General features: G+C 40.3%; 2 long non-coding RNA genes across 14 annotated transcripts in view; one reads left to right on the plus strand and one right to left on the minus strand.

Annotated features, from left to right (window-relative positions):
- LOC129650433 (uncharacterized) overlaps nt 1-26,688 on the minus strand; it is a 74,321-nt gene that overhangs the window by 29,992 nt on the left and 17,641 nt on the right. Inside the window, exon 2 of one of the 11 annotated variants that reach the window (XR_008713761.1) lies at nt 14,201-14,271. The exons of 8 other annotated variants lie outside the window; for them this stretch is intronic. This is a non-coding gene — a long non-coding RNA (uncharacterized LOC129650433). Of the gene's footprint in view, nt 1-1,261; nt 1,359-14,200; nt 14,272-26,688 lie in introns of those variants that run through there. 2 more of the 11 variants (XR_008713758.1, XR_008713760.1) reach the window with 2 other exon arrangements.
- Nucleotides 420-5,106, plus strand: LOC129650434 (uncharacterized). 3 transcript variants are annotated; one of them, XR_008713765.1, is made up of 4 exons: nt 420-784; nt 2,959-4,046; nt 4,133-4,259; nt 4,844-5,106. It is a non-coding gene; the product is annotated as an uncharacterized LOC129650434 (long non-coding RNA). The 3 variants fall into 3 exon arrangements; XR_008713763.1 differs by having other exon boundaries at nt 2,959-4,259; XR_008713764.1 differs by lacking the exon at nt 420-784 and adding an exon at nt 1,689-2,172 and having other exon boundaries at nt 2,959-4,259.

Consider the following 26,688-nt stretch of genomic DNA (forward strand, 5'->3'; position numbering starts at 1 on the left):
AATAGTTTGTCCAGAATAAGTGGCTTTGATGTTGTTCCATGTTTACAGAAACCTTCCTTCAAATTAAATTCTCCATAGAACACAAAATATGAGCTAGAACTAGATTATCTTTCAAATACCTATGATTTTGCTTGTATTTGCTAAGTTGTGTCCAACTCCGCGAACCCCATGGACTGTAACCCACCAGGCTCCACTATCCATGGGCTTTCCCAGGCAAGAATACTGGAGCAGGTTGCCATTTCCTTCTCCAGGGTATCTTCCTGACCCAGGGATTGAACTCATATCTCCTGCAATTCTTTACCACTGAGCCACCAGGAAAGCCCTCCATGATTCTATGAGATCCTAAATAAGAGTTGGCTGAGTAATGAATGGTCTGTTATCTAGCTGGTCAGCATATCTAACTTATGCCAATCTAACTCACTAGCTTAGCTCAATTTAATATGTATTAAGTGATTATTATTGACCGGACATTGTGCCTTTATGGATGCATGAGCACACCACTGACAGTCAGACAGACTTATTTCAGGGCAGGAAACCAGAACACACAGAGGATGTAGAAAATCCTTCTTGTAGAGGAGGAGGTGGAAGATGTCAGTCAAGGAGACTTTTCCACTGTGCCTTCAAGGATGGGTTAAGTTTTTCCAAGCAGAAACAGGACAGGGAGTGTCCAACTGCCCGAAGAAACAAAATAGGTGTGAAAGTGCACAGTACCCCCAGGGAAAATAAGACAGCTGGCACACAAGAGGAGACAGCACCTAGAAATTAAGCATCAACCTATAAACTGGTGAGTAATTGAATTACACTAAGTATTTTCTTACAGTGATTTGCAAGGAGGCAGAGAAAAAAGAGATCTCAGAGTCTTGAGGATATAAATCCTAGCTTATATTAATAAAATGTGTATTCAGTTATACATTTTCAGTTAGAATCATAAGATCATCTGTTAAAATTTTAATAAGTCAAATCCTCTTAAACTTTATAGATACTTATAGAAAAAATACCTATCGATTTTTTTACACAAAATATGGACTTGATTCTCATCAATTTAGTCTTAACTTCTAAGATGAAAATCTATTAACTCATAAAGAAAACAATTTAAACCATCCCAAACTACTTTTCCAATCAATTTTGGGGGCTGCTTCCTCAGTTTTCTAAAAATCCTTAACAACTGGAATGATTAGCTGAAATGCAGACTGAAATCTTGTTCAAAAAACAGATGAGACAGAGTCCTATTTATATCTTTAACAAGGACTATAAAACTTACAGAAGAGATACTGAAACATTCCACATTTCTGGGGTTGAGTCATCCCACAATGTAATTTTCAGGTCAGACTTAAGCCTGTAACTGCCATTCAGGGCTACTAAACCACCTGAGGGAATCCTGGGTTACGTTCAGTCTTAATAGATTACAGGTGACCTTTGAAGCAGGTTTCAACTGTATGGGCCCACTTTCATGAGGATTTTTTTTTTCAGTAAATATTGCACCTGTATTTTCATTTTACAGATCTTTAACTAACTGGTGGTGGCGGGGGAAGTCTATGTTTGATTAGAGATCACAATATGTGGAATCAAAAGAACTAGGGTTTGAGTCCTGATTCTACAAACTATCCAGCTTTCTGCTCCATCCTCACACTCTCACACTATTCAGCAGTCAACTGTATATTTGTAAGGTATACCAGTGTCAGAATTTATTTTTGGGGCTCTAAAATCACTGCAGATGGTGACTGCAGCCATGAAATTAAAAGACACTTACTCCTTGGAAGAAAAGTTATGACCAACCTAGATAGCATATTGAAAAGCAGAGGCATTACTTTGCCAACAAAGGTCCATCTAGTCAAGGCTATAGTCTTTCCAGTGGTCATGTATGGATGTGAGAGTTGGACTGTGAAGGAAGCTGAGTGCCAAAGAATTGATGCTTTTGAACTGTGGTGTTGGAGAAGACTCTTGAGAGTCCCTTGTACTGCAAGGAGATCCAACCAGTTCATCCTAAAGGAGATCAGTCCTGGGTGTTCTTTGGAAGGAACGATGCTAAAGCTGAAACTCCAATATTTTGGCCACCTGATGTGAAGAGTTGACTCATTGCAAAAGACCCTGATGCTGGGAAAGATTGAGGGCAGGAGGAGAAGGGGACGACAGAGGATAAGATGGCTGGATGGCATCACCGACTCGATGGATGTGGGTTTGGGTGAACTCTGGGAGTTGGTGATGGACAGGGAGGCCTGGCGTGCTGCAGTTCATGGGGTCGCAAAGAGTCGGACATGACTGAGCAACTGAACTGAACTGAATAGCCAGAAAGAGTCCAGTATTTGCACACCCAATGATCCATGAAAGTCAACAGAGAGCAGACACCCTCTGTCCGTCTAAACTGTTTACCTCTGAACTAAGAGGAAGCCTGGAAACTCTTACTGAATATTCAAAACTCTTTGTTGACAGCTTCTGTCAGACAGTTTTTCAAACTAATTTGTGCACAGGTGCATATGCTAAACAAGGCACTTAAGAACCCATTGTTTTAAATGGACATTATGTTCAAACTATTTGGCAAAACTAATACAATTATGTAAAGTTTAAAAATAAAATAAAATTAAAAAAAAAAGAAAATATAAATGACGGGAAAAAAAAAAAAAACAAAACCCTTAACTGAAGATATAACTAAAATGTATTGGGCTTTTGAAAACTTGGGGCAATACTGTACAGAAAAAGCATAGCCCCCAGTAATTGGATGAGAATAAATGGAGAATAGCAAAAAATTAATAATCTAAAAAGGAATTTTAAATGGTAATAGTAGAATCTTCAAGTCATTTTATAATGTCATTATGCTCAGCACCTCCCAGATAATACAAATATGTATCTTTATATACATATCATATATATATCATATATATATTTATATATATGTATGTATGGCTGTGTATATTATAGGGCAACAAAATTTGCCACCTAAAATTTCTCTTTGGCTTGCAGATTATTTTGAGCTGAAAATGATCAAGGCCTAAAAATCTCAGGAAGAAACTTTGACCGTCCGCCTAACTGCCTGAAGAATTTAGAAAGAGGCTGGATCTCTCACAGGAATAGAGCTGCCACCAGAGACGTCTGCAGCGAATATGGCTGAGCGTGGCAGGGGGACTCTTAGAGATCTGAGTCCACTCTGTGTCCCGTTGTGTCTCATGGCCCAGCAAACATCTGTTTATAAACATCTGCTTTTCCATCTTTATGTGCCGGGAGCCGGCATATTGCATATTGAGTGAAGATCTGTAATAGCTCAACTGGAATTCTATCACTGCCTGGAGCCAGCGTGAGGAACTCCGCCCATGACAAAGGTCATGAGGAAGGAGGCTCGGCATACGCAAAGGCGGGATCGAGCCTCAGGAGTCCCCCTGGAAATTCTCAAGCATCTACCCCCAAAACCAGAGTCTGCCTACTTTCTGCTTTGTGCTTTCACCTACACCTCTGACTTTAGGGGGGGCTGTCTCCCACTACCTCTCTCTGAAAAAAGAGTTAGCTTACAGCTCCAGTTAATAATTCTTGGATGTGACAGTGTTTCAACCTACAAACTCCTTTGGAAATCCTCTAGCCTGCCTGAATGGGTTTTTCTGGCCACATGTGATTGTTCAGAGCCTCCCAACTGTGAGAGGCAGGAGATGTTCTAAACTGCCTAAACACAGATTCCTTTGAGTAGTTAAAAGATTGATTAGAAATTGTATTGGTGAAGGGTTTTTCACTTGTTGGGCCAATGTTTGCTGCTAAGTCTCCATACTCCTTACCTACTGTGTCCTTGGCAATGTATTGATTGATATAATGGGTGTATAGAAATGTAAAATGCAGCTTTGTCCAATGCTTTTTGGAAGGCTGGTGCCTGACTTTGGAATAATCACCTTTAGAGAAAAATAAGTTTCTTAAAATGTTAACAGGCCTCCAGGCCAGAAGATGATGTCAATCACCTGAACTTTTGCATATGATAAGTTTGAAAGCCTGGCTTAGATTAGAACCAGGAACTGCTGTCCTTGCATGACTCCACCCCTTCCCCCATTATCCTCTATGCACAACTTAAGGTATAAAAACTACTTTGGAAAATAAAGTGCGGGCCTTGTTCACCAAAACTTGGTCTCCCCATGTCACTCTCTCTCCCAAATTCCAGCTGAGTCTCCATCTGGAGCGCGGAACCCACCATGCTTGCTAATTATGCCTGGGCTTCTAATATCCGACCGGGGTAGGCCTCAGTGTCTCCTCTCCTTCGGGAGAACGGAAGGACGCCTGCGGCCTACGTAAGTGGTGCAAACTTCTTGTCTTGAAGTTTTATTGGTCTCCCGCGTAAACCAAGCTACTCAGCCTCTTTTCTCCACTGAATTTTCCTACTGAGCTATCCTTATTTCAGCCGCTTTTCTCCACTGAATTTCCTCACTGAGCTATCCTTATTCTATTACTCTTTGTATCCTTAATTAAAGTGTAATTAAGCAGTTGTTTCCTGACCCTCGCCTATGCCGTCTCTCCTTCGAATACCCTGGATCAGCTGGGGCTGGACCCCGGCATTTATGGAATTTACCTTCCTCCCCTTTGAAGCCCCAAACCACTATGCTCAACATCCTGTTTTATCTTTAGTTGAAGATGTTATTTAAGGTGAGGGTTTTAGTCATTTTGGTGAGTTACTCAGTCGATTGTCTTCCTGTTACTCTATCTAATGCCAATTTAATTCTTGGAGCAGCCAGAAGAACTTAGAAAGGTAGAGGAAAATTTCTTCATCCCCAACAATATACCTATACACGTGTGTCTTTCCCATAATGTTTTGGGAGGAAATACCTATAAGGCTTCCCTGATAGCTCAGTTGGTAAAGCATCTTCCTGCAATGCAGGAGACCCCAGTTCGATTCCTGGGTCAGGAAGACGTGCACATAGGGAGAATGCCATGTGAAGATGAAGACAGAGATCGGGGTGATGCTTTACAAGCCAAGGAACGCCAAAGATTATCAACCAACCACCAGAACCAAGAAGAGAGGCCTGGAATGTATTCTCCCTGACAGGCTCAGAAGGAACCATCCCTGCTGACATCCTGATCTCAGACTTTCAGCCTCCAGAACCATAAGACAATAAATTTCTGCGGCTGAAGCCACTCAGATTACAGACCTTTGCTAAGACAGCTCTAAGCAAATTAATGGTCTTCTGGGGTGGCACTAGTGGTAAAGAACCCCTGGGTTGGGAAGATCCCCTGGAGGAGGGCATGGCAACCCACTCCAGTATTCTTGCCTGGAGAATCCCGTGGACAGAGGAGCCTGGGTGGCTACAGTCCATGGGATCGCAAAGAGTTGGACACGACTGAAGCGACTTAGCACAGCACACACAGCGCAAGCAAATTAATACAATGTGAATGAGAGTGACACTTCTCAAAGGATGCCTTTTTATGCTATGTTCATTTTTTAAACCAAGTGAATGTAGTGGCACATTCACTATATTACATTTTTATATAATTCCACGCAAAATAGATACTGTTTTATGGGGAGGGAGTGGGAAAGTGGGTAGAAAGTCATTAGAATCCAATCCATGCAATTCCCTGCAGGGCAAAAACTGTTCTACAAGGGGGCCTGTGGTGATACCTGAAGAACACCCCTGAAGTGCTGGAAAAGTCGCTTCAGGCCCTGGTCTGTCATAGCCTGGCCAGCATGGCAGCAGCAGGGCAGAGTGAGAGAGCTGGGCTGGCGGCGAACCAGAGCCACCAGCCAATGATCCTCCAGGACACAGCAGTCTTCAATCTGGACCTGCTTCCCTGGGAAGGTGCTGCTGCTGCTGCTGCTAAGTCGCTTCAGTCGTGTCCGACTCTGTGCAACCCCATAGATGGCAGCCCACCAGGCTCCCCCGTCCCTGGGATTCTCCAGGCAAGAACACTGGAGTGGGTTGCCATTTCCTTCTCCAATGCATGAAAGTGAAAAGTGAAAGTGAAGTCGCTCAGTCGTGTCCGACTCTTCGCTACCCCATGGACTGCAGCCTACCAGGCTCCTCCGTCCATGGGATTTTTCCAGGCAAGAGTACTGGAGTGGGGTGCCATTGCCTTCTCCACCTGGGAAGGTGAGGTGGGGTTAAAGAACAATAACAAATAAACCTTAAAGCCCTCCCTTCAACAACACCACAGAAAAGGGCTACTTGTGCCACAAAGGTTCCTAAGCGCCGACATGTGTCAGGAAACATGTAACCACACAGAAATGGTGCCGGCCCTCACGCCACTCAGAGGCTAGTGGGAAGGCTGGCCTTCATCAGGTGGTCACATGGAAAACTGAATTAGCAACCCTGATAAATGCTAAAGTATAAGACATTGAGCGATTATATTAGAAGTGTCAGGGTTCTGAACCCAATTGCTGTGTGTTTGGGAGAGTTCCCAAATCACCAAGCAATTCCCCAACTCCAGTTGGGTGTCCTACAATTCAACTCAGTCCCGACACTATCTGGAGCAGTGTCAGATCCCACAGCCTAAGGGCTCAGTCCCACAAGACTATCCCTGACATCAGATGATAACTGCAAGGCCAGGGGCTACCTTTGCTTCTGATCAGCTGGCTATAAATCAGAGATTCCCATGAACCCCTCCTTGGGCTCAATTAAGTTTCTAGAGCAGCTCACAGAACTCAGGAAATCTTTTTACTCACTAGATTACCTGCTACTGCTACCAGTTTATTACAAAGGACATCAAAGGATACAAATCAACAGCCAGATGAAGCGATACACAGGACGAAGCCTTAAACAAAGGAGCTCTGTCCTCAGGCAGTTTGAGCCTCAATAGGTGGTATTTGGAAGAGTTCCAGTTCCCCAACTTGGAAACTCTCTGAAAAAACCTTTGGGATTTTTATGGAGGCTTCTTTACAAGGGCATGATTGGTTAGATCACTGGCCATTGGTGTCTGGTTCAGAGTCCCGCCCTTCTTCACTTTCCAGAGGTCACGAGTTGGAAGTTCCAAGTTCTACAGTTAGTTTCTCTGCACCCAGCCCCTATCCATACATGTCTCCAAAAGTCACTCATTAACTAAACCAGTTATGATGGAAAAGTAATGAATAATAAGATACCTGTTCCACCTTTATGGCTCTGAAGCATTTTCAGGAACTGAAGACAAGAGACCAAATATGATAACAAAATATACTCCCATTGCTCTTATTGCTCAGGAAATTCCAAGTATTTGGGGAGCTGTGAGCCAGGAACATGGACAAAGACAAAAATATATAAAAAACATATTTTTGCCATCTGAATGACCAAATATACATTTCTTACAAATCACAATATCACAAGGTGACATTGGAAAGTTAGAGAAGCCTTCCCTAGGAAGAGATACTTACACTGAGAGGAGGGGTGGAGAGATATTTATACTGAGTGGAGGAGGATGAGAATTCACATGTCAAAGGGGGAGGGCAGCAGGCGAGAGAGGCTCTGAGGCCAGAGGGCTTGGCACAGAGAAAATAATAAAGGCTGGCATGACTAGCATTTAGACAGTGATGAGGAGTGACCCAGGACAAGGCTGTAAGATAGGTCAGGTCACACTATGTGTGCTTTGCAGGGCACGATGAAGGCTGAACTCAATGGGATTAAGCAAGGATCAGATTTGAATTTAAGAAAATATCACTCTGCCTACCTCATGGAGATTTTATAAATCATTTTTAATAATCTCCCCTCCTCTATAGGGAAAAATTATTTTCTATAATAATTATTATTTTCTGGACTTGTTTAGCTTTAGGGCTGTGCTGTGTGCTGTGCTTAGTCACTCAGTCATGTCCAACTCTCTGCTGCCTCATGGACTATATCCTGCCAGGCTCCTCTGTCCATGGGATTCTCCAGGCAAGGGTACTGGAGTGGGTTGCCATTTCCTCCTCCAAGGGATCTCCCTGACCCAGGGATCGAACCTGCATCTCTTAAGTCTGCATAACCTGCGTCTCTTATGTCTCCTGCATTGGCAGGTGGGTTCTTTACCACTAGCGCCACCTAGGAAGCCCCAATAGCTTTAAAAATGTATTTTCCATTTTAAAGACACTTTTGCAATGTAGTAAATCACTTCATGTATGAACAAAAAAGTACATGCATCAACGTTTTGCTGTTTTAAATGTTAAAATTATGACATCTCTATGAGGGCACATAGAATAATAGAACTGAAGTAACTCAAGTTCTGTTTCCTTATCTTCATAATCCCTATGCTACTGTTTAGTTTGGATCTAATGGTTAAATGCTTGAATGTGTAGTCACATAAGGACTAGAGACATGAACTAGAAATAATCCACAATTTCTGATCCCGATCCATCATGAACTCAACTTTCAAATCAATGCAGATTGGTCTGAAGTGTCCACTATTTTCAGGAGACTACTATGTAACTAGGACATCTCTTGAGTAATTTCCATGTATCAATAGAATGGAATGTTTATTAGAGGATAAGTATTAAAATGGCTAACTAAAGCTTATATAATCATTATTAAAATATTAAAATTCAGGAGCTACCGCAGCAATTGAACTTATATCTCAAAAAGATTTTTTTCAGGGATTCGTACTTCACTGCCGAAATTATTTAGAATTTCCTGTAGGCTGATAACAACAGACTGACTTCTAATACATATAATTTTTGCTTTTCAACCCTTTACAGTCAGATCATCCAGCAACTGACTGCACCTGGGCAGATCCTCCCTTCCCCCGGTGCTCGGGACACTTCTGGTGTGAAAGATGCATTGAAGGAGAGCCAGGGATGTGGAGGAGGCCACTAGGAAAGAAGCCCATGGAGAGAAAATAGAGACTTAACTGGGATGGTGAATTTGAGAGAGATGTAGGTGTTAGGTGTTAAGGCTTGGTGACTACATGGATATGCAGGTGGGGCAGGAAGAAGAGCATTCTAGACCCTAGCGTTTCAGAGGGGATACCCAGTGGGATGGCTGTCTCACTGGTATGTAGAGGGGGACTGAAGCCATAAGAATGGATGCCATTGCCTGGGGAGAGGCATTTGTTCTCAATCATGTAATAGTTCTCAATCATGACGACTCTAATATTTAGAAGAGGATCCACTGCTAAATATTATTTCCAGTTTGCAACTGGAAAACCAAAGTGGTTCCATCACTTTTCCACAGAAAGTTAGAAAACCCAGGGTTAATTTTTGGCTCATCACGTGCACCCAGTAACTCAGCCAAATTGCATTTTAGGAATATCCTTTGGAGATGCTGAAAAGAAACACAGGGCTTGTCACTCTGCCACACCAGGGGACAACTGCCTACAGATGTCATGGTCTCTGGGACAGCTGGAATTTAGACTTAAAGAGCAGGTGGTATGAAGGCAGCAAGGCAGACTTCTTTTCTCTATAAACAGATTTTTTTAAAAATTTAAGCACAGTTTCAGGAAGTCCAGGAAGGCTGCTGGAAGATGTAGAAGAAAAACAGGAGAGCATGGTATTACTATAACCAAGACAAGACAGAGGACACCTATACTGTGTCAATGGCTCCCTCCTGAGGCAGATGTATTTTCTCCCCAGTTAGACCAGGATCTCCTTGAGAACAGGACTGGATTTTCTAATATCCCCAGTGCTTAGACACAGGGTCTCACACATGGTTGCTGCTGCTGCTACTGCTGCTGCTAAGTCGCTTCAGTCGTGTCTGACTCTGTGCGACCCCATAGATGGCAGTCCACCAGTCTCCCCCGTCCCTGGGGCTCTCCAGGCAAGAACACTGAAGTGGGTTGCCATTTCCTTCTTCAATGCATGAAAGTGAAAAGTGAAAGTGAAGTCGCTCAGTCGTGTCCGACTCTTATCGACCCCATGGACTGCAGCCTACCAGGCTCCTCCATCCATGGGATTTTCCAGGCAAGAGTACTGGAGTGGGGTGCCATTGCCTTCTCTGGCTGCTGCTGCTAGGTGCCCAATAATTGCAAAATGATGGGAAATCAGATGGACTAGAAGGAACACTGGGCTAGGAATCAATTACCCGGACCTAGATCCAGCTCTAGGAAAAATCAAACATGCAGCCTCAATCAAATAATTTAACTCATCTGAGATTGTCCCAAACAGTGTCTTTTAGCTCTAAAATTCCACAGAAAGGATAAACAGTTCCAGGATAAGTAGTATTTTGCTCTCCATTCATCAGAATGAATCACAGATTCAAAATTCAGAACTTGAAGGGGCCTTACACACCATCTCTTTGCTTTACTCCCCTTGTTCTATGGAAGCCCAGGCTGAAAATGAGCCTTTATTTCAGAAAAGATGTCAGGATTTGAATCCACATCTTCTCCTTCTCAAGAAGGCCACTATTCATCTTATAAGTTCACCATCTTTCTTCATGCATAGAACTAAAATGAAACTGTTTTTATAGGTCTTCCCCCTACCCTCAATATTTTCTCTTTACAGTGTCATTTTGCACAGGGAGCTCAAACCGGTGCTCTGTGACAACCTAGAGGGGTGGGATGGGGTGGGAGGTGGGAGGGATGTTCAAGAGGGAGGGGACATATATACACCTATGGCTGATTCATTTTGATGTATGGCAGAAATCACAATACTGTAAAGCAATTATCTTCCAATTAAAAATAAAAATTTAAAAGTGTCATTAGGGTTCATTCCTGGGAATTCCACATTCATGTTATAACAAACTAAAAACGACCAGTGAAGGCCACTTGATTCTCTGAATATGGATGTACATACATACACAACGGAAACTGTAACTGAAGCATCACTCAGAAACTCTGCTTATTTACTTCCCGTCAATCTTTCCGATCCCTTGCACAGTATTAAAAGTGTCAGCTGTGACAAAGAGATAAGAAAACTTCAGCACTGTTAACAAGACTAAACCTTGCTAGCCACGTACACTCCTTCCACTGCAGTTAGTGACGCTTCACTCAGAACAAAATAAAACAGACCATTGGAGAAAGGAATAGACCAATGTTTTTACTCTGGCCTAATCAAAAGACTCTGTGGTGCTTAATCTTGCCACACACACACACATACACACAAAACCAGCTTCAGAAAACTTGTTTTGCAATATAAAATACAGTGGAAATGAAAAGCAAGTTTGATCAATTCTAACTCAACTGCTGTAAATTCAATTTTCTCTCCTACAGTGAGATATTGGGCTTTCCTGGTGGTTCAGATGGTAAAGAATCCACCTGCAAAGTGGGATACCTGGGCTCAATCCCTGGGTTGGGAAGATGACCCTGGAGAAGGGAAAAGCTGGAGAATTCCATGGATAGAGGAGCCTGGCAGGCTACAGTCCATGGAGTCACAAAGAGTTGGACATGACTGAGTGACTTTCACTCACTCACTCACTCACAGTGAGATATTATTGTGAACATCACCACTTCCTCTGACATATCCTAGACAACCCCTTACCACCTCCCATCCCCCTTTTCTCTACTTCAGACCTACTGCTCTCCCCATGACATTCATTAAATGATCTTGACCCCAATAAAGACATTTCCTGTTTGACTATGTATTGCTTATAAGAAACTTATTGTTCCCTGTGCATTCAAGGGAACCCACTATTTACTTTAAAATTTCCAAGGCACTATGAAATTGTCCCCATCTCTATGCTGTCAAAATCTCAGAGGAGGTCTGTACCCACTGCAAGTTACCGGGGCCCCTTTTGCTTCATTTCTTCATCATGGGGACCCTGAGCTGCCTTCCATACTTCCCCTGGCATGACAGAGGCCTTTCTCCTCCAACCCAGCAATTCAGCTGTTTGTCTACAACTCTTGAATTCCACCTCCACACCACTGTGTTCTCATACCAGACAGATTGTATGAGGCTGTTTGATTTACCTTCGTTTGATATTCTCTTCTAGTCCTTAGTAGCAGAGTCCTTAAGATGGGACATAAAAAGACACAACTTCAAAAGCAGCACCTAACCATGTGTGAAGGCCGTGCGGCATGTTTCCAGGCAAGGATAGCAGGCCCAGGTGTATCACCCACTGTCATGGAATGCCGTCTCACTGAGGCTGGGATGAGAGTGCCTGCTGAGTGCCAAGATGTTGTCAGATAACCTTTTTACTGCCTCTTAGAGAAGCTGAGTAATAGTGGAAAGTGCATGGGATACAGAGTCTGAATGCCTGCATGGAAGTCCTGGCTCCGCTATTTATTGCTCTGTGACCTTTTAAAAGTCACTTAACTTCTCTAAGCTTCAACAAATATGGACCTCAGATGGCTTGGTAGGTAAAGAGTAGACTAAGATAGCAAACCCATGTTCTTGTCTCCATTCTGCCATTTACCAGCTCTCAGTCAATATGGTCTCAGTAGCCTTAGCTGTAAAATAAGAACAATTATATCTGCCCTGTTTGCATAGTGTTGCTACTACAAGGAAAGAAGTGATGGGATGTGGAAAGTCCCATGAGCTATAGTCTTCTGCAAACTGATTTGAGTGAGAGCCTCCTTGCCTTATCCATTTGCCTATAAGACTCTCTTTTGTGAAATCTAAAATTTGACAGAAATGAACTTATCTATGAAACAGAAACAAACCCACAGACAAAAAGAACAGACTTGTGGTTGCCAAGGGTGGGGGAAGGATGGAATGGGAGTCTGGGATTATACAGGATGGATAAACAAGATCTTACTGTATAGCACAGGGAACTATATTCAATATCCTGTGATAAACATAATGGAAAAGAATATGAAAAAGAATGTATCACTTTGCTGTACAGCAGAATCACTATAAATTCAGTCAATTTGAATTACTTTGCTGTACAGCAGAAATTAACACAATATTGTAAATCAACTATGCTTCAATTTAAAAAAAGACAAAAAAATCTCATTTAAAAGTTCAAACATATCTAGAACCCTTCCCCACAGCACTGAAATTACCATCCATAGTCACATTTTCAGTCCTGTTATTTCGGAAGGACCGAGAACCCCAGAACATTGGCTCCCTCTCTGCTTTAGAGTCACAGTGAGAAATCTCACAGCTGGGCAGTCAGCAAGCCAATCTCCTCCCTTCCCCTGCCCTGACATTGTGTTCTTACTTCCTGGGTACACATGATTGCCTTCCAAACACTAAAAATTCAAGAACTTTTAAAGCATAGAAAGTTTGGAGTTAACTGTCTGTCAATTCTGTGTGAGGTTTTTGATCTAAGCTGGCCATCTTTCTCTCTTCCCTTGCTCCCAAATCTCCTCTCTCCACACCAGCATATTCCTTTTCCCTCCTTGCTCTTAAAATAAGAATCCTTGTGCTCACAAAGTTAATCAAGTGTTCTTCCGTAGACAAATCACAAACCACCTAAGGAAATAATGGAGAAAGGTGTTTTTATCCTTATTTTAGAATTAAAAAATATAGGGGCCAGAAAGACAGGGTGACTTGCCTGAAGGCCATATTGATGGTATGGCTAAGCCTGGTCCCACACACCAGCCTGCTGACTCAAAATCAACATGCTAACCACTACCCCTAGTGGGTTCCATAGGGAAAACAAGAGGCATAGCCCACACGAACACTCTGGCCTTCTGGTATAGATAGACAGCCAGAATCCAGAGATAAGCTGGAATCCAAAGGTAAAGCAGAAAGGAAATTAAAAAGGTCATTGACTCCAAGAACAATGGGCAGAATTTTGGGGTCATTCAATCCTTCAGAGTCATCTTAAGGTAGTCATTAGTACTCTGTATGGCCCTTAAGATTCCTGGATGCTTCTGCAATCCTTTTCTTACATCTGTGGCCCTACGTTCTATACCTTTTCTTCAGACTTCAAAAATATGGGACTTCTGGTGAAATATATATATATATATATAGTGTCTCCATTTTCTACTACTTGGATGGGGTAGGAGTGGAAATACTTAAAAGCTATCAATGAAAATATTCTGGAACAAATAAAACATAATTTTCTCCACTTTTGCATTCATCTCAACAGACATACAGATGGAGCCAGCTCGATGCTTAGATTTATCAGTCAATTTCTAGCAAAGTTTGGTTTGCAGAAATTCCAGGATAGCAGTTTAGTGCAGTGAAAAGAATGCCAACTTTGCTGTCAACTGACTTGAGTTTCCAACCCTGGATCCGCCAGTTAATAGTTATGTGGCCCTGGGATGCATTTACCCTGCATGGGAACATGGGGATACCTTTATGAAAAGTTTTCACATGTAGCAGGTATCACAAATTTAGGGCCTGTGGGCCATATCTGGTCCATAGGCATTACTCCCTTGATTCTCAAGATTGTGAAAAGTAAAAGTAAAAGACTTCCTTTAGAAGAAGTCTGCTTTTACCTGTCTGGCACACTCACACTCCTCCCTCTTCTCTAATACTGACCTGCAATGGGGTTTGTGTTCTTTGCCCAGGCCTGTAGGGTATAGCTGAGTTCAGCTTCTTCTCCAGCAACCCTGTAAGGATAGGAAAGCTCCAAGCAGATAGCAAACACTCAGTGAATACTCTGGCTCTCTGAAATTCAAGCACTCTCTGAAATCTGATAAGTGATGTTCTGCAATTGTTTCAGTCTCTGTTGCTCATCCTCATCTCCTTCCCCATGATGGAGTCTACTGAGCTTGTAGTCTTGGGCCTCTCTTCTTCCCTGATTACACTTATTCCCATAGGTGACCCCTCCAATCTACAGCTTTAAATATGATCTACATACTGATGATTCCCAAACACACAGATTCCCAAATGTGTTCTAGAACAGATGCCTCCCAGGAATGTCAGGCTTTTTTATCTAATTGCCTACATGACTATCTCTACTTGACTATCTTATAGTGGGGTAATCATACATCCTTTTCTCTAGTACGTTCTTGGTTTGCTTAGGACAATCCTGGATTGTGGCTATAGCCCCAGCAGCATCACATCTGATTGGGAAGGAAGAAATTACACTATCTGTGTTTGAAGATGATATGATTGTGTATGTAGAAATTTTGAAAGAACTGACAAAAAAACCCTCCTGGAACTAATAAGTGATTATAGTAAGGTTTTAGATACAGGTTACTATATAGATACAGTTTACTATAAAAGTCAATTGCTTTCGTATATAGCACCAATGAAAAGTAGAATTTGAAATTAAAACATAATATCCTGGTGCCTCAGTGGTAAAGAATCCACCTGCAATGCAGGAGACACAAGAGTCATGGGTTCGATCCCTGAGTCAGGAAGATCCCCTGGAGAAGGAAATGGCAACCCACTCTAGTATTCTTGCCTGCAGAATCCCATGGACAGAGGAGCCTGGCAGACTACAGTCCATGTGGTTGCAAAGAGTCAGACTTGATTGAGCACACACACACACACACACACACAGTTTATACTAGCACCTTCCCAAAATGAAATACTTGGGTATAAATATAATAAAATATATACAAGATCTGTATGAGGAAAACTACAAAACTTTGATGGACAAAATCAAAGCACAATTAAACAAATGAAGAGATATGTCATGTACATGAGTATGAACACTCAATATTGTCAAGATGTCAGGTCTTCCCAACTTGATCTATACATTCAATGCAATCCCAATCAAAATCCCAGCAAGCTAGTTCATGATATTGATGAATTGATTCTAAAGTTTATATGGAGAGAAAAAAAGGCCCAGAATAGAATATACAATATTGAAGAAGAAGAACAAAGTTGGATGACTCTTACTACCCAACTTCAAGTCTTGTTATGAACCTAAACTAATCAAAACAGTGTGTTTTGGTGAAAGAACAGACAAAGCGATCAGTGGAACAGATCAGAGGGTACAGAAATAGACTTCCCTAAATATAGTCAACTAATCTTTTTTAAAAAAGGGACAAAGGCAGGGACTGCCTTGGCAGTCCAGTGGTTTAGACTTTGCCTTCTAATGCAGGGGATATGGGTTTGATCTCTGGTCTGGGAGCTAAGATCCCACATCTCTCACAGCCAGAAAACCAATATATAAAACAGAAGCAGTACTGTAACAAATTCAATAAAGACTTTAAAAATGATACGCATGCAAAAAAAGGTGGGAGAGTATATAAAGGCAATACAGTGGAGCAAAGACAGTTTGTTTAACACATGGTTCTGAAACAACTGGACATCCAGATACAAAGAGATGAAATCTAGACACAATCTTACACAATTCTTTAAAATGGACACAGAATGGATCTGACTGAAATTAAAAATGCAAAACTATAAAATTCCTAGAAGTCATCTTAAACCTCTGTTTCTCTCTCACACACCCTACACTAAATTAATAAGCAAATCCTTTTGGGTCTACCTGTAAAATATATCCAGAATCCAATCACTTCCCACCTACCCACTGCCAGTACCATAAGCTAAGACACCATCACTTCTCATTTCTCTTCCATCTGTCCTTGTTTCTCCCAAGGTATTCTCAACTCAGAGTGAAATCCTTTTTTGAAAAAGATAAGTTTAATAAAATTTAAATATTACCATTTTGCAATACCTAATGGACTTACAAATCTAAGCAATGAATATCAACAGCTACAAACATCATACAAACAAAAGAAACATTAGACATTATATATTTCCTTCTGGAATAATGCAACCAACTAAAAAGCAATCTGAAAAAAAATCGAACCTGAATCTGATAGACCTCTAGGTCTAATTAACAATTGATAGGAAATACAGGGGCCAAAAGAGTTATGTCAGGGTGCACCAAAAGATACAATCACAAGTCCAGGGTGTGGAATCTGCACATCCAGCAACAGCAGTCTGGATTTTTTCTATAAATAAACTAAAAGCTTAAGAATATAAAAAGAGAATGAAAGAGAGACAGATACAAAGAAAGAGAAACCCATGGATTCAAAAGGATTAACAGACATATCAACCAACTGCAAGGTGTGTCTCTTATTTGGATACTGATTTTAAAAAAACTTCAAAGTATGACATGGGATAACTAGAAGTATGAATATTAGTAGGGTGTGTGATGATATTAATGGCTTACTATTAATTTTAATTTATTAAAATTAATAATTTTATTAATAAGTATTAATGCTTATCTGTGGGGTATGATTATGGGATCGGAAGTATGTTTTTTATATGTCTTCTCAATAATCTCCAATGTCTTCTTATCTCCTTCCACATTAAAAGCTACAACTCTTATAACGGTGTCATAAAACCTTTACAAACTGGCTCAATTTACCTGTCACTTTATCTCTTATCACTCTTCCTCTTAGCTAACTAAGAGCTAAAGGAAAGGCAGAGAACAGTTCAGAGGGTGGTGGAAGCTGCAGTCAATAGAAACAAGGATAAACTAGAACTAGTATAAAACTAAATGGTCCTTTCATTCTACCAACATTTCTAAGCTACTCTTCAACTTTCAGTACAGAAGCACTTATAAACGCTTTTTTCTTAAAATCACAGCTCAAATTTAAGTTGTTTTCAAAATTAAATAAAGAGGACATCAAGGAGATGATATGCTCAGGTATATTAAAGGGAAAGGGCTTCCCAGGTAGCTCAGCTGATAAAGAATCTGCTGCAATGCAAGAGACTCCAGTTTGATTCCTAGGTCGGGAAGTTCCCCTGGAGAAGGACTAGGCTATCCACTCCAGTATTCTTGGGCTTCATTGGTAGCTCAGACAGTAAAGAATCTGCCTGCAATATGGGAGACCTGGGGTTTGATCTCTGGGTTGGGAAGATCCCCTGGAGGAGGGCATGGCAACCCACTCCAGTATTCTTGTCTGGAGAATCCCCATGGACAGAGGAGCCTGGCAGGCTACATTCCATGGGGTCACAAAGAGTCGGACACGACTGAACAACTAAGCGCACAAACTGTAGAAACACCAGATTATACAGAAACGAAGTCTTGTCTCTAAAAGGATGCTCTTAAAGGCACATTATTAATCCTCATGGAGGCTACACACTGTCCCCTGAATAATGAAGAGCACAGTCCTGGATTTAATCACCACCTGAACAGCAAGTATGACAGCTTCTAGCGCAGGTGAGTGCAGCTCTGCTCTCCCAAGTCGGTGCCAGGAGACTGCCCATTCCTCCATGCCAAGCCTGGAGCTGCACGTTTAACTGTTTGTGTGCCCCATCATATCATGAAAGAGGCAAACTGGCCCTTGTCCACAAGGCAAACACAAGAGTGGCTAGGCCTCCCCACTGACAGTCAGGTGCAGACTGTGTGACCTGGTAAGAATTCATAATTACATTTGACACGCAGAGTTGCTAATAGAGATGAAGGTCACAGGAAAAGCACTATTATACCCGTAAGCCTTTTCTAAACAACCAACCAGAAAGACAAGTCCAGGAACTAGCTGTGGGCTGTCCATTGACGCAGGATCCTGGGAGCCAGAGTGTAAAATAATATGCAAGTCTGTGGCCGTGTCAGCAGTTAGACGCTGTAAGGACTGTATTACTGCCATCACAAGATGTGTGTGTGTGTGTGTGTGTGTGTGTGTGTGTGTTTATACACGCAGGCACACACATACGTGCAGTGAGGGAGATTTGAGTCTCATAGCTGTTGTCCAGGCTTCTTCTTCAGTGGTGGTATGTTTCTAGGTGGGGTTTTCTTAAGATTGAGTACACACTTATCAACCCTGCCGGCTCCTCCTCTCCCTTGCCCATCCCACCCCCACTGCAGCTGGATCACCTGACAGATGAAGGATTTGCTTAGTTGCAAAGCAAACACTGCTCCAGGCTTTGGGCCTGGAAGTTATTAATTCTGTGATCACACCCGCCTTTGACGCTAGTGTTGGTGAAGCCAGTGCCACCAGCACCCTCAAGTAGGGTTACCAGGGTCAGACCTCTGTACACCTGCACAGAGACAGTGGCTCTCTTCATCTCTTTCTACAACTGAGGTTTAGATCCAAGATACAACCATCAAGGAAGAGCAGGTCTCTGCAGAGTGTAGAGGTTTGAGAGCAATGCAGCCTGGAGCCAAACTCCCTGGGTTCAGATCCTAGTTTCACCACTGACCAGCTGTGTGGCCTGGAATAGTTCATCTCTGTGCATCCATTTCCTAATCTGCAAGTGGGGTCAAGGTAGCACCTTCTTCAGAGGGTTGTTGGAAGAACTTAATTATACTTGGCTCTCTGTATCCATGGGTTCTGCATCCACAGAGTCAACCAACCATGGAACAAGAATATTCAGGAAAAAAATTCTAGAATTTTCCAAAAAGCAAAACTTGAATTTGCCATGCACTGTCAATTATTTGGGCTTCCCAAGTAGTTGGCTCAGTGGTAAAATATCCGCCTGCCAATGCAGGAGACACAGGAGACATGGGTTCAATCCCTGGGAAGCAAAGACCACCTGAAGTAGGTCTGGGAGGTTACAGTCCATGGGGTCACAGAGTCTGACAGACTGACTGAGTACCCTCGCATGCCATTTACATAGCATTTACGTTGTATTTACAACTATTTACATTGTATTTACAACTATCTACATATCATTTACATTGTATTAGAGTATTGTAAGCAATTTAGAGATACAGGAGGAAGTGTGAAGTTTATATGCAAATATTACACCATTTTATACAAGGGGCATGAAAGTCCATGGATTTTGGTATACTTGGGGTTCTGAAACCATTCTCCCATGGATACCTGAAGACAACTGTGGTTAACATACCTGAAGGACTTAGAAACTACCTGGTACAAAGTCAGACTAATTTATGATTCCCTAAATAAGGTAATTAAGTTAGGTAATTAAATAAAGTAACTAAGATCATGGCATCCGGTCCCATCACTTTACAGCAAATAGATGCGGAAACAGTGGAAACAGTAGCTGACTTTATTTTTCTGGGCTCCAAAATCACTGCAGATGGTGATTGCAGCCATGAAATTAAAAGACGCTTACTCCTTGGAAGGAAAGTTATGACCAATCTAGACAGCATATTAAAAAGCAGAGACATTATTTTGTTAGCAAAGGTCCGTCTAGTCAAGGCTATGGTTTTTCCAGTGGTTATGTATGGATGTGAGATTTGGACTATAAAGAAAACTGAGCGCTAAAGAATTGGTGCTTTTAAACTGTGGTGTTGGAGAAGACTCTTGAGAGTCCCTTGGACTGCAAGGAGATCCAACCAGTCCATCCTAAAGGAGATCAGTCCTGGGTGTTCATTGGTGGGACTGATGTTGAAGCTGAACCTCCACCTGATGCGAAGAGCTGACTCATTGAGAATACCCTGATGCTGGGAAAGATTGAAGGCAGGAGAAGGGGATGACAGAGGATGAGATGGGTGGATGGCATCACTGACTCAATGGACATGGGTTTGGGTGAACTCCGGGAGTTGGTAATGGACAGGGAGGCCTGGTGTGCTGTGGTTCATGGGGTCACAAAGAGCCGGACACGACTGAGCGACTGAACTGAACTGAAATAAGGTAATTGAGGCAAAGTAAATGTGTGAGCAGATAACCCCAGGGAGAAAATAGCACAGTGGAAATAACACTGGACTTGGCTTTAGGGATGAGGGCTGGTGTTTCCTGGCTTCCCCATAAACCAGCCAATATCTTAGGTAAATCACTGAAAGTCTTTAGGCCTTATTTTTTGCAACTTGGTTAGTTTGGCAATAACCAATCTCTTTCTAAGATGGTGATGAATGCTCATGAGATGCTAGACACAGCAACATTTTGTAAAAAAAAGTGTTCTATAAATGTTGGGGATACATCACCTATATTTCTTTTCTCTATTGATATAATTCTCATACAACTCACTCATGTAACATGTACAATTCAGAGGTTGTTATTAATTTTGTAGAGTTGTACACACTCATCACCAAAACCAATTTTAGAATGCTTTTAACATCCCCAAATAGAAAACCAATATTCTTTAGCAGTCACTCCCCATTCTCACATCTCACTCAGAGCTAGGCAGCCACTAATCTACTTTCTGTCTTTAAATTAAACTGCTCTGGAAATGTCATGCAAATGGGATCATACAGTGCATGGTCTTTTGTGAGAGGGTTCTTTTGTTTGTTATTTTTTGGCTGCATTGTGGCTTGCTGGATCTCAGTTACCTAACCAGGGGTTGAACCCAAGCCTTGGCAGTTAAAGTGCAGAGTCCTAACCTTGGGACCACCAGGGAATTCCCTGTGATGGGGTTCTTTGATGGAGGATAATGTTCGCAAGGTTCATTCATGTTGGATTAATACTTTATATTGGAGTCCTTTATATTACTGAATATTTTATTCAGTGGTATAGGTACACTACATTTTATTACTCCTCCTCAGTTGATGAGCACTTGGGTTGTTTCTACTTCTGGCTGTTATGAATAATGCTGCTATGAACATTGATGTACAAGTTTTTGTGTGGGTGTATGTTTTCAGTTCTCTTGAATATATATGTAGAAGTGGGCTCACTGAATCGTGAGATTAATACTATTTTTAACCTTTTGAGGAACTGCCAAAGTATTTTCCAAAGAGCCTGTACCAACATTGCCACCAGCAGTAAAGTGTGTTAGTTGCTCAGTCATGTCTGACTCTTTGCGACCCCATGGAATGTAGCCCGCCAGCCTCCTCTGTTTATGGGATTCTCCAGGCAAGAATACTGGAGCGGGTTTCCATTCCCTTCTCCAGGGGATCTTCCTGACTGAGGGATTGAACCCAGGTCTCCCATATTGTAGGCATATTCTTTACCATCTGAGCCACCAGGGAAGCCAGCAATGAAAAGAGTTTCAATTTCTCACATCTTTGTCAACATTTGTTATTTTTTTTTATTATAGCCATTCTAAAGGGTGTGAAATGCTATCTCACTGTGGTTTTGATCTGTAGTAACCCAATGGCTAATTGAGCATCTTTTCATGTGTTTATTGGCTATTTACATAGCCAAATCCTTTGGCCATTTTTAATTGAGTAATTTGTCTTTATATCTTTGTGGTTGGAGTTCTTTAAGTATTCTAGACACAAATCTTGTATTAGATACATGACTTGAAAAGATTTTTTCTTAATTGATAGGCTATCTTTGCACTTTCTTGATGGTACTCTTTGAAGCATAATAATTTTTCATTTTTATGAAATCAAGTTAATCTATTTTTTCTTTCTTGTTTGTGCTTTTGGTGACATAACTAAGAAACCACTGCCTAGTCTAAGGTCATGAAGATTTGCCCCCATGTTTTCTTCTAAGCTACAGTTCTTATGTGACATCTTTGATCTATTCTGAGTTATTTTTGTGTATGGTGTGAAGGAGTCCAACTACATTCTTTCACATATGGATATTCAGCTGTCACAGTACCATTGACTGAAAAAGCAATTCTTTCTCCATTGAATTGTTTTGACACCCTTGTCAAACATAAATTGATATAAAAGTAACAGCTTATTTCTGGTCTCTCAAATCGATTCCATTGATCTGTAAGTCGGTCCTTGTGTCATTATCACATTATCACATCTTGTTCTTTAATCAGACACCTGTTTTTAAATCAGGAAGTGTGAGTCCTCCAACTTTGTTCCTTTTCAAGAGGGTTTGGGCTATTGTGTTCCTTGATTTTCCACATGAATTTTAAAATCAGTTTCTTAATTTCTTCAAAAGGAAGCTAGCTAGGATTTTAACAAGGCTTACATTGAATCTCTAGATCAATTTGGAGATTACAGCTATTTTAACAATGTTAAGTCTTCTGGTACATGAATATGGGATGTCTTTCCACTGACTTAGATCCTCTTCAACTTCTTTCAACAATGTCTTATAATTGTAATATTCTCAGTTTTGCACTTCTTTTGTTCAATTCATCTCCAAATGTTTTTATTATTTTGATGCTTTTGTAAATGGAATTGCTTTCTTAATTTCACTTTCAGATTACTCAATGTAGGATTATAGAAGTAAAACAAAATTTTGTATATTAATCTTGTATCCTATCATATTAGTAAACTCATTTAGTAGTTCTACTAATAGAATTAACTAGTTTTTAAGTGAATTCTTTGAGATTTTCCAGGTTCAAAAGCATGTCACCTGTGAATAGTTTTTATTTTTCCTTTCCAATCTGGATGCCTGTTTTTTCTTTTTATTTCCTCATTGCTCTGGTTGTTAGAATAGAAGTGGTGAGAACAGAGATCTTTGGCTTGTTCCTTATCATAGAGAAAACCATTCAGTTTTCCATCACTAAGTATTATGTTAACTGTGGATTTTTCATAGACACACTTTTTTCAAATTGAGCAAGTTCTATTCCTAGTTTTAGTTTTTATTTATTTATTTTTTAATCATGAGGGGTACTGGATTTTGTCAGTCACTCTTCTGCATCTATTGAAATGAACATGTGGCTATTGTCTTTATTCTATTGATACAGTATATATAGTATTAACTGATTTTTCTTTTCTGTGTTAACCAACTTTGCATTTCTGGTAAATCCTACTTGGTCATGGTATAAAATCCTTGTTAGATGTTACTGGACTTGGTTTTCTAGTACTCTGTTGCAAGCTTTGTGTCTATATTCACTTAGTTTCAGTGTGGTTAAAGAATATGCTTTGTACTATTTCAGTTCTTTTAAATATACTCAGGCTTGATTATTGGCCTAATATCTGATATATTCTGGAGAATTTTATATTTGCACTTGAAAAGAATGTGTATTCAGCCTTCTTTGAGTAGACTGCTTTATAGAAATCTAGTTTGTGTAAGTGTTGTTCAATTCTTCTATTTATGTGTTGGTATTTTCCCTAGTAGTTCTACTATTGAAAGTAGAATTTTTAAGTCTCCAACTTTTACTGCTAAATTGTCTATTTCTCACTTTGATTATGCTGGGTTTTGATTTATTTATTTGTGGCTCTGTTGTGTGTTTGTGTTTATAACTGTTATATCTTCTTGATGGGTTACTCTTTTTACTGTTATAAAACATCCCTTTCATCTCTAGTAATTTTTTAGCTTCAATATCTTTTTGTATGATATGAGTAAGGCCACTTCTGCTTTCTTCTGACTGTGGTTTGCATGATACATCTTTTCCATCCCTTTATGTCATGTCTTTGAATTTATAGTATGTCAAATAGATAACATACAGTTGGATCTATTTATTTTATCCACTTTGACACACCTTTCTGCCTTTGTATTAGATTGTTTAATCCATTCACATTTTTTTTTACTATATATCTTATATCAATATCTCATTTATGTATTTTGTTTTCTGTATATATCATGCCTCAGTTGCTCCCACTGAACTCCAGTACCATGAATCCAACTGCCTACTGGACATTACTTTTATGACTCATGGACACCTCAATGATAATAATAAACACATCTAAGACTGAACTTCTCTTTTTCTCCAAAATCTGTTGGTCTCTATTTTTCTACTCCATATTCTGGTTAGCTATATCCAAGGGTCTATTCACCCAAGCCAGGAATCTGGGGACTTTCCTCAGGTCCTCCTCCCTTCTCAATTCACATTAAATTGTTCTGAGAGCTGGCCTTTTTTCAAATAATGTCTTGCATTAATTCAAGATTTTATTGTTGGCCAGTCTTCCATCTTTCTTCACTGCCAATCTGTTCTCCACATGGCAACCGAAGTGATCTTTCTAAACCACAAACTGTTTATTTAATCCCTTGCCCAAACCTTTCCATTAGTACCACTATCACCGTCAGCCACATTCTCCAACTTCAGTCATTTGAGAACTACCTTTGTGATTTCACCATAATAACCACCACCACCATCATCACCATCAGTATCATTATTTGCCTATCCAGATTTATTTCAAAAGGCAACGTGATAACTAGAGGTCTTTATCTTTGTGTCTCCTAGTATGAAGCAATAGTGTGCACAAAGAGGCACTTATTAAATAATTGATTAATATATATGTGTTAGAAACAGTGTCTGTGAAATTGACTGATGGATGTATTCATCATATATAAGATAAAACGTGTTTATAAAACACAAAACTTAAACAGCATCAGAAAAAGGAACATGGACAGTAACATCACTGCCCTAAAAACAAACAAACGAATACTGAAGAAGTGTCTCCCAAACAAACAGTATACTCCTATGAAAAGCTGTTTCTCTAAGTCACTGGTTTGTTTTTCTTTTCTGAGCAATGAGAATTTTATGATATGGCACATTCATCTCTTTTCTCTCGGCCCAGTAAAATTCAGAGTCCATTGTGCAGTGATGTTACAATTATGAAAGGATAAAAAGAGTGTACATTTCTCTGTATTTATTCCCCCTTGACTTTTTCTATCTGACCCTTATTTTTCATTTGCTTTGATATTACTATCTTACAAAATGAAACATATTTCTTAGATTTTTATAAATATCTCAAATCATTTTAGGAAAAAAGTAGGCTATAAATAAATAATTTATTAAAATGCTTCTAAGTACTTATAAAACTATCTTCTTATATAATTTAGTAAACAAAAATGAAAATTCATGATAATATTGTACAAACTCCTTTCTGTATACTTATCCACTCCCGCAAACAGGGAAACATAACCAGTTCAGGATATCCCAAAATGAATTATACTCTTAGTCATGGCAGGTTGAATTCTATTTCAGATGAAGGAGATTCTAATGTAGCTCAAAGATGACTGTACAGTCCCCTTGGGTGATCTGAGCATGCAACTGCTCAAAGCATTTAGGCTCATTTTCAGGGCCTTAGCCCAGGAGTCCTGCTCACTGTTAACAACAATGTTCCTGATGCTTAAAACACGAATGCACTGTGTCTGAGCCACAAGAATCGGCTGCTTCCAGTCATTCAGTCTTGTTAACACAGCCAGCTAATTATTAGCTCTGAATTTCACCGTGAGAATGTCACAGAAACCAGACTCTTTGACTAGTAGCAGGTGAAATTACAACTCGTCACCAGACATTGGCACCACCTCAACATGTTTTGTTTACAGCTTAAAGCTTCCTTTGGCTGGATCATGAAAACTGGGTGTTTCCCACACATATACCATCGCCAACTGTCACTGGACAATCAAAACTACACTGCAAATCAAAGGGAATCTGTGATTTACTTTTTAAGTATAATTTCATAGAAACACTTTCAATAAGGCTATTTAATTAAAAACAGTTGTCTAACAAAGAATGATATCATTCGATTAGTGTTAACACTTAGACAAACGCATCCATATTTTGGTTTCAATTAATCAATTACATTATCATTAGAAGGATGGTCAGATCAATGGAATAGAATTAAAAAATTCAGAAAAAAAATGCATACAAGTATTTGGGTGATATACCATTTGGAAAAAAAGTTATTATATAGTCCATAACTTGTCAAATGCCAGGTGGATTAAATATTTAAATGTAGAAAAGGAATTCATAAGAGTAGCAGAAGAAAATATAGGTAAATATTTAAACAACGTCAGAAGTACAAAATGTGTGTGTGTTTTAAAAAAAGAACAGAGTCAGAAACCATAAAAAGATTTCATTACATTAAAATTTAACATTGCTACATCAAAACAACACCATAGAAAAATCAAAAGGCTAATGATGAACTGGGAAAACATTTGTAAAATACATTATAGGATGTTGAAATATTTCACCTTCAGCAACCAAGGTAATATGTGCCAATCACCCAGACTCTAAATGTTTATTAAGGGGAGTTTCTGAAAACCAGTTTTGCAGCCTTTAGCCACTCATCTATCTACTTTGAGAGGATCAAAGGGCTGGAGTTGAAGAGGCTGGAAGTTGGAGTTGAGAGAATTTCTTTAGAAAGATTTGTTGATGTACTGTGGGTAACAACCATGTACTTAGTTCTCCTCTCAAGCCTAGAGAGGAATAATTTAAGATTTCTCAAGGAGCTTGGATGCGCATCCTGGAGTGTGTAGAACAGGATGGATTTGTATCGACTCAACTCAACTCTAAATAAAAAGATGCCCACAAGGGAGAGACAGGCTGAAGAAAACTGGAGAATTATGTTTGGGAAATGACTCCTTTCCTCCAAAGAACAGGTCAAAGCACATGACCTAGGGAAGAGATACAGAATCCAC

This window comes from Bubalus kerabau, chromosome 4 (assembly GCF_029407905.1).
Source record: "Bubalus kerabau isolate K-KA32 ecotype Philippines breed swamp buffalo chromosome 4, PCC_UOA_SB_1v2, whole genome shotgun sequence".
Taxonomy (NCBI): domain Eukaryota; kingdom Metazoa; phylum Chordata; class Mammalia; order Artiodactyla; family Bovidae; genus Bubalus; species Bubalus kerabau.